Raw genomic sequence first — 9,566 nt, forward strand, 5'->3', positions numbered from 1 at the left:
AGCATATATCACTTGTAGACCTATCCCTCTGTACTGGTACAGATCATACCACTCCTCTCAGGGTCCCTCCCTCTTGACCYATTTTCCACTTCTTTATTCACTGTCTCAGCATACGACAACTTCTGCACTACTCTAACCCTGGAAACCTCAACCTGCCTCTCTCGCACGGGACATTTCTGATCCCCAGCCCATGGGCACCCCTACAATAAACACATACCACTACTTTCCCCAATGTTACACATTCATTTTTTGTGTGTTTTTATTTAACTAAGTCAGTTAAGAACAAATTGTTATTTTACATTTACATTTTACATTTAAGTCATTTAGCAGACGCTCTTATCCAGAGCGACTTACAAATTGGTGCATTCACCTTATGATATCCAGTGGAACAACCACTTTACAATAGTGCATCTAACTCTTTTAAGGGGGGGGGGTTAGAAGGATTACTTTATCCTATCCTAGGTATTCCTTAAAGAGGTGGGGTTTCAGGTGTCTCCGGAAGGTGGTGATTGACTCCGCTGACCTGGCGTCGTGAGGGAGTTTGTTCCACCATTGGGGTGCCAGAGCAGCGAACAGTTTTGACTGGGCTGAGCGGGAACTGTACTTCCTCAGAGGTAGGGAGGCGAGCAGGCCAGAGGTGGATGAACGCAGTGCCCTTGTTTGGGTGTAGGGCCTGATCAGAGCCTGAAGGTACGGAGGTGCCGTTCCCCTCACAGCTCCGTAGGCAAGCACCATGGTCTTGTAGCGGATGCGAGCTTCAACTGGAAGCCAGTGGAGAGAGCGGAGGAGCGGGGTGACGTGAGAGAACTTGGGAAAGTTGAACACCAGACGGGCTGCGGCGTTCTGGATGAGTTGTAGGGGTTTAATGGCACAGGCAGGGAGCCCAGCCAACAGCGAGTTGCAGTAATCCAGACGGGAGATGACAAGTGCCTGGATTAGGACCTTCTCTTATACACATCTAGATGTGTATAAGAGACAGGGGTCGTACTCTGCGAATGTTGTAGAGCATGAACCTACAGGAACGGGTCACCGCCTTGATGTTAGTTGAGAACGACAGGGTGTTGTCCAGGATCACGCCAAGGTTCTTAGCACTCTGGGAGGAGGACACAATGGAGTTGTCAACCGTGATGGCGAGATCATGGAACGGGCAGTCCTTCCCCGGGAGGAAGAGCAGCTCCGTCTTGCCGAGGTTCAGCTTGAGGTGGTGATCCGTCATCCACACTGATATGTCTGCCAGACATGCAGAGATGCGATTCACCACCTGGTTATCAGAGGGGGGAAAGGAGAAGATTAATTGTGTGTCGTCTGCATAGCAATGATAGGAGAGACCATGTGAGGATATGACAGAGCCAAGTGACTTGGTGTATAGCGAGAATAGGAGAGGGCCTAGAACAGAGCCCTGGGGGACACCAGTGGTGAGAGCACGTGGTGCGGAGACAGATTCTCGCCACGCCACCTGGTAGGAGCGACCTGTCAGGTAGGACGCAATCCAAGCGTGGGCCGCGCCGGAGATGCCCAGCTCGGAGAGGGATTATTGTTATTGTAAATAGCCTTATTTACAATAACAGCCTACCCCGTCCAAACCCAGACGATGCTGGGCCAATTGTGCGCCGCCCTATGGGACTCTCAATCACGACCGGATGCGATACAGCCTACCCCGGCCAAACCCGACGATTCTGGGCCAATTGTGCGCCGCCCTATGGGACTCCCAATCACGTCCGGATGTGATACAGCCTGGATTCAAACCAGGGACTGAAGTGACACCTCTTGCATTGAGATGCAGTGCCTTAGACCGCTGAACCTACTTCCTACACACTGCTGCCACATGCCCATAAGCTTGACACCTGTTACAACGTAATATATTCTGCACAAAAGCTCGTACAGGAAAACTTATATATCTAACATCACTTCATCAGGCAACGACACAACATCAAAACTTAAAAGAACAGGCAACGACTCTTATGTTTCCTCACTCACGCCAGCCTGTGCGTCTCACCAAACGATGAGCATCACAAACACTGGGAATCTTCCCCTTCAGTTGGTCAACTTTCACATTTACCGCTACCCCAGTAATCACTCCTTTTAATGGCACCCTTTTCTTGAGAGCACAACAATTCACATCTCTTGCCCCCATTCGTTTAACACGGAGTGCCTACTCCCTCTGACCAGCAGAAACACAAACAATTATCACAAGACCACTTCTGGTAACCTTCCCCCGATTCCACAGCACCTAATTCTGTTTTCACCCACCCTGAAACCACAAATGGATCAGCCAAAAGGCAATGGTACACTTTTTCAAAGAATTTCACTCCTACCGTCACAGACTCATCTTTATCCTGACCCTCGTTGCAAGCCTCGGACTCCGAGAACTACACCACACCTACCACCTCCGCTACCTCGCCCTCGCTCACTTCCATTTCTCCTCCTGTCTTCAATCCGGCGTACAGCTCACTCTGCTTACACTTTTTACCATTCTTTTTTAACAAACTATCTCCCTTTTTCCCACCATTTTTAACCGATTCAAGCACATGCTCTTCCTCCCTCTCTCTTTGACCTCCTCTGCCTCTCTTTTTCCCTCCATTCATTTACTGCTGTTCTTTAATTACTTGTTACTTTTATCTCTTATTCTTATCTGTATTTTTTGAAACTGCACTGTTGGTTAGGGGCTCGTAAGTAAGCATTTCACTGTTGTATTCGGCGCATGTGACTAATAAAATTTGATTTGAAGTATACATCTCCTTATGATAATACTGCACTTTTCCTGACATACATATTGTTCTTTCCCTCAAGGGATGCCATTTTCTAGGCCCTGCCATTGGGTTATGTCAGTGCCGGTCATATGAGCCCTGCCCTCCATTGAGTATACAGTATGAGTCATAATTCCTATAAAACCTAGCGGTAAAACCCAGAAATGGTTCCAATAGTATTTCTATCATTCCTATTTCCATAGGGGTTTTTAGAAATACTTCATACAAGGTATGTGTTTTGTGTAGGCTTACCTTGGTGTGACGTTTTGATAACCGGGCAAATCTCTCTCGGACAAGGTCACTTTTATCAATATATTCGCCTGTATATTCGCCCCAAAATAAAATGCTAATTAGCTGCTAATGTGGCTATCATACAGAACTACACATCCTGTCGCAAGCTTTGACATAAGCACTAAAGGCACAGGGTGAGAAAGGGTAATTTGTATATGTAGGTAGGGGTGAAGTGACTACAGTGGTTGCTCCACTAAAGGTTTTGTGATTATGCTGCAGGACTTAGAGGTCATTTGTGGTTTAGTACAGTACCCTGCGTCACTACTTCATTGCTCCAGAACAGCGCAAGGGGGAGTTAGAGCACTGATTATGCTTTTGGGTCCCATGGCGCTACTGTGTCTCTCCCGACCGGTCACATTGTACAGTGCCTAAGTGGCACAGCAGTCTAAGACACAGAATCGCTGTGTTGCTACAGATGCTGATTCAATACCCGTACTGGCCTCGACTGGGAGACCCATGAGATGACTGTAGGTTTTTTGTTTCTCTCACTCTAAAAATAGCAATAAATAATTCAAAATAAGAAACTGGCTTTACTTACAAATTAGTAACAATGTCTCACCCCATGTTCAAGAATGGCCTTTTTCTCGCTCATTTTACATTATTTGAAAACAAAATAATCTAAAAAATATTGTTATTTTTTAAACAAAGCGATTATTATTATTATTATTTTTATTAATTTAGAATTATATAAAGCCCCTTGGATATTCTCACAGATATAGTATTAACCCTGTTATTAGCAGGACAATATATATTGGTAATTTTGGTCATGGCCAGTGATGTACTGGGCCGTACGCACTACCCTCTGTAGCGCCTTACGGTCCGATGCCAGTCGATGGTGCAGCTGTGGAACTTTTTGAGGATCTGGGGACCCATGCCAAATCTTTTCAGTCTCCTGAGGGAGAAAAGGTTTTGTCATGCCCTCTTCCGACTGTCTTGGTGTGTTTGAACCATGATAGTTCGTTGGTGATGTGGACATCAAGGAACTTGAAACACTCGACCCGTTCCACTACAGCCCTGTCAATGATAATTGGGGCGTGTTCGGCCCGCCTTTTCCTGTAGTCCACGATCAGCTCCTTTGTTGTCCTGGCACCACACTGCCAGTTCTCTGATCTCCTACCTATAGGCTGTCTCATCATTGTCGGTGATCATGCCTACCACTGTTGTGTCGTCAGCAAACTTAATGATGGTGTTGGAGTCGTGTTTGGCCATGCATGTCGTGGGGTGAACAGGGAGTACAGAAGTACACACCCCTGAGGGGCCCCAGTGTTGAGGATCAGTGTGGCAGACGTGTTGTTGCCTACCCTTACCACCTGTGGGCGGCCCGTCAGGAAGTCCAAGATCCAGTTGCAGAGGGAGGTGTTTAGTCCCAGGGTCCTTAGCTTAGTGATGAGCTTCGTGAGCACTATGGTGTTGAWCGCTGAGCTGTAGTCAATGAACAGCATTCTCACATAGGTGTTCCTTTTGTCCAGGTGGGAAAGGGCAGTGTGGAGTGCGATTGAGATTGCGTCATCTGTGGATCTGTTGGGGTGGTATGCAAATTGGAGTGGGTCTAAGATATCTGGGAGGACGCTGTTGATGTGAGCCATGACCAGTCTCTCAAAGCACTTTATGCCTACCGACGTGAGTGCTACAGGGGCGGTAATCAGATAGGCAGGTTACCTTCGCTTCCTTGGGCACAGGGGCCTATGGTGGTCAGCTTGAAACATGTAGATATTACAGACTCAGTCAGGGAGGGAGAGGTTGAAAATGTCAGTGGAGACACTTTCCAGTTGGTCCACGCATGTTTTGAGTACACGTCCAGGTAAACCATCTGGCCACGCGGCTTTGTGAATGTTGACCTGTTTAAAGCTCTTGCTCACATCGGCTGCTGAGAGCGTTATCACACAGTCATCCAGAACAGCTGGGGCTCTCGTGCATGCTTCAGTGTTGCTTGCCTCGAAGCGAACATAAAACGCATTTAGCTCATCTGGTAAGCTGGCTTCCCTGGGCAGCTCACGTCTGGGTTTCCCTTTGTAGTCCGTAATAGTTTTCAAGCCCTGCCACATTCGATGAGCGTCAGAGCAATTGTAGTAGGATTCAATCTTAATCCTGTATTGACGCTTTGCTTGTTTGATGGTTCGTCTGAGGGCATAGTGGGATTTCTTATAAGTGTCCGGATTAGTGTCCAGCTCTGACCTTTAGCTCGATGCGGATGTTGCCTGTAATTCATGGCTTCTGGTTGGGATATGTACGGTCACTGTGGGGAAGACGTAGTCGATGCACTTATTGATGAAGCCGATGACTGAGGTGGTATACTCCTCAATGCCATTGGATGAATCCCGGGAACATATTCCAGTCTGTGCTAGCAAAACAGTCCTGTAGCGTAAAAACAGCGTCTTCCTGCTTTAGTTTTTGCTTGTAAGCAGGAATCAGGAGAATTATGGTCAAATTTTCCAAATGGAAGGCAGGCGAGAGCTTTGTATGCATCTCTATGTGTGGAGTAAAGGTGGTGTAAAAATCCTCCTCTTGCACGTGACCTATAGCGGCAGATTTACGAGGGCAGCATTTTCTGGAGCTACACTGACCAAGACGCACATCCAACAACAACAAAACCTTACATAAATATCCCAGTGCACCTCTCCAGGGTGCTGTTGGAGAGACTTCGCTGTGGCGCTCCACCAACATTCAGTCAAAAAAAGTATCTAATATAAATCATGTAGCAGATATAGCATTTGGTAGAAATAGTATGTGACCTTTTCTGTAGCTTACAGGCTGCTGGTGATAAAATGTATGACAATGTAATGAGACGGACACTTTTTACATCATGCACGTTTCTCCAATCAAATAGCCTAACCTAAATGGCGCCCAAACAAATAAAAAATGCGCTGACAACAAACAACATATCCTAAAAACAAGACAGGTCAAAGTAAAATGGACAATATGTAATGGACAATCAGGTTACTCACAACTGCTGTCCAGGAGTTTCATCCCGTGGGCTCAATTGTCATGATCAGTGGTTTCAAGTTTGTATCAGTACATTTTTTACGAGCTGATCATAGCGAAAAAGAAAATACTTCTGCATTTCCCGCTGTAAGCACATTGCAAATGAGCTCAGGATAACTCCTCCTGATAGAGTTGGGTAGCTGATATCCAGAGCTTAAATAGCCACATTGATAAGTCACAGGAATCAGGACATATGACCTGTTTTACAAATGGTGGGCCTACCCCATGGATGGGTATTCATACAATTCCATTGCTGGCTGACATGTTTTTTCTTCTTCTGTTGGTTCAGATTTTGTCAGGTCTGGACCAGCCTTGATTTGGCCTAAACATAGATTTTTATAAATTACATTTTAAACTTTCATTCAGAATTGAAAATTAACTCGATTTCAACATCCGGAAAATACGTCTTTTCACCTTTCATTCAGATTTTAGACATATTTTCAATGTAATTTTGCTTACTGGGACTATTCTTGTAGGGCGGCAGAATGGCCAGGGCCAGCTCTGCTGGTCACCTATAGAGACCTGCCAAGAGGAAGAAACTTAAGTTCCACATGCCTTTCAATGCATGACATTGAACATCTTGAAATGCATTTGTTGTAAAAAAATATGCTATATAAATAAAGTTTGATTTGTTTGATGTCATTACAGCTGTAGAATATTAAATAAATTGTCATTTTCACGAGGACAAGTGCAGTTTTTCAATAAACTTTTCATTGATAACTTGGGATATAGTGGGAAGTATCCTGCAAATCAAGACCGTGTGAATGCATGTACCACTCCAAATAAATAAATATTGTCAAGCAAAGTCAATTCTGAATGCCAATATATTTTTAGATTCATTCTAATCACTGACAACATTCTAGAACTGAGTTATCATTATTATACTTATTTTCCACCATAATTTGCAAATAAATTCATTAAAAATCCTACATTGTGATTTTCTGGATTTTTTTTCTCATTTTGTCTGTCATAGTTGAAGTGTACCTATGATGAAAATTACAGGCCTCTCTCATCTTTTTAAGTGGGAGAACTTGCACAATTGGTGGCTGACTAAATACTTTTTTGCCCCACTGTATCTGGACTGATGGTCTGTTTACGTAGCAGCAGGGGCGGACTGGGCCCAAACTTTGGCACTGGCATTTGATCTGCACCAGCCCATGTAACCGGTTTGAAATAGCTGGCTAGTTAACGGTGCTCGCTAGTAGCATTTCAATCGGTGACATCACTCACTCCGGGACCTGGAAGTAGTTGTTTCCCTTGGTCAGCAAGGGCTGCAGCTTTTGTGTAGCGATAGTCAACGATGCTTCGAGGGTGACTGTTGTTGATGTGTGCAGAGGGTCCCTGGTTTAAGCCCAGGTTGGGGCGAGGAGAGGGACGGAAGCAATACTGTTACACCCACATCACTGTGCGCGCCGCCAACTGTTCAATAAAAATGTATTACATACATCTTTATGTGCACTAACTAATATCATAGTCTAATTAATTTGGGGATCAACACCTGAGGAATTTGTTTGGATCCCCATTAGCTTTTGCAAATACAGTCGCTACTCTTCCTGGGGTCCACAAAAAACACAAACATGACGAGTTAAAAACACTGATACACTAATAGACAAGGACAGTCACACAAATGTAAAATACAATGATAAACAAACAATACAACAAAAAATTATACAAACAATACAACAACAAAAATGACTTGTGTGTTAGTGTATCTGTGTTTGTGTGTCCCCTCACAGTCCCCGCAGTTCCATGAGATGTTGTTTAATCTGTTTTTTAAAGGTAATTTTGCTGTTTGCTTGAGTAATTGGAAATGGGTGTTCCATGCGATCATGGAAACTGGAAACTAAAAACATATTAACTAGATCGCTAAACTCTAAATACACTGAACATAAATATAAACGCAACATGCAACAATTTTCAAGACTTGACTGAGTTACAGTTCATATAAGGAAATCAGTCAATTAAAATACATTCATTAGGCCCTAATCTATGGATTTCACATGACTGGGAATACAGATACGCATCTGATGGTCAACGATACCTTAAAAAAAAGGTAGGGGCGTGGATCAGAAAACCAGTCTGGTGTGACCACCATTTGCCTCATGCAGCGGGACACATCTCCTTTGCATAGAGTTGATCAGGATGTTGATTGTGGCCTGTGGAATGTTGTCCCACTCCTCTTCAATGGCTGTCCGAAGTTGCTGGATATTGGCGGGAACTGGAACACACTGTCGTGCACGTCGACCCAGAGCATCCCAAACATGCTCAATGGGTGACATGTCTGGTTATTATACAGGCCATGGAAGAACTGAGAAATGTTCAGCTTCCAAAAACTGTGTACAAATCCTTGTGACATAGGGCCGTGTATTATGATGCTGAAACATGAGGTGATGGCAGCGGATTAATTGCAAGACAATGGGTCTCAGGATCTCATCACGGTATCTCTGTGCACTCAAATTGCCATTGATAAAATGCAATTGTGTTTGTTATCTGTAGCTCATGAAACATGGGGCCAACACTTTACATGTTGCGTTTATATTTTTGTTCAGTATATAATACCCACTGCTAGCATCCATGTATTTATCCAACAGTATAGATCTTTGTGGGCTATACTCGGCCTTGTCTCAGGATGGTAAGTTGTTGGTTGAAGATATCCCTCTAGTGGTGTGGGGGCTGTGCTTTGGTAAAGTGGGTGGGGTTATATCCTTCCTGTTTGGCCCTGTCCAGGGGTATCATCGGATGGGGCCACAGTGTCTCCTGACCCCTCCTGTCTCAGCCTCCAGTATTTATGCTGCAGTAGTTTATGTGTCGGGGGGCTAGGGTCAGTTTGTTATATCTGGAGTACTTTTCCTGTCTTATCCGGTGTCCTGTGTGAATTTAAGTATGCTCTCTCTAATTCTCTCTTTCTCTCTTTCTTTCTCTCTCTCTCCCAGAGGACCTGAGCCCTAGGACCATGCCTCAGGACTACCTGGCATGATGACTCCTTGCTGTCCCCAGTCCACCTGGCCGTGCTGCTGCTCCAGTTTCAACTGTTCTGCCTGCGGCTATGGAACCCTGACCTGTTCACCGGACGTGCTACCTGTCCCAGACCTCTGTTTTCAACTCTCTAGAGACTGCAGGGGCGGTAGAGATACTCTTAATGATCGGCTATGAAAAGCCAACTGACATTTACTCCTGAGGTGCTGACTTGCTGCACCCTCGACAACTACTGTGATTATTATTATTTGACCATGCTGGTCATTTATGAACATTTGAACATCTTGGCCATGTTCTGTTATAATCTCCACTCGCCACAGCTAGAAGAGGACTGGCCACCCCTCATAGCCTGGTTCCTCTCTAGGTTTCTTCCTAGATTTTGGTCTTTCTAGGGAGTTTTTCCTAGCCACCGTGCTTCTACACCTGCATTGCTTGCTGTTTGGGGTTTTAGGCTGGGTTTTTTGTACAGCACTTTGAGATATCAGCTGATGTAAGAAGTGCTATATAAATACATTTGATTTGATTTGATTAATCTTTCTGATGATACCAACAGATTTCATCACTTTGCTA

Source organism: Salvelinus sp. IW2-2015, linkage group LG23 (genome assembly GCF_002910315.2).
Source record: "Salvelinus sp. IW2-2015 linkage group LG23, ASM291031v2, whole genome shotgun sequence".
NCBI lineage: Eukaryota > Metazoa > Chordata > Actinopteri > Salmoniformes > Salmonidae > Salvelinus > Salvelinus sp. IW2-2015.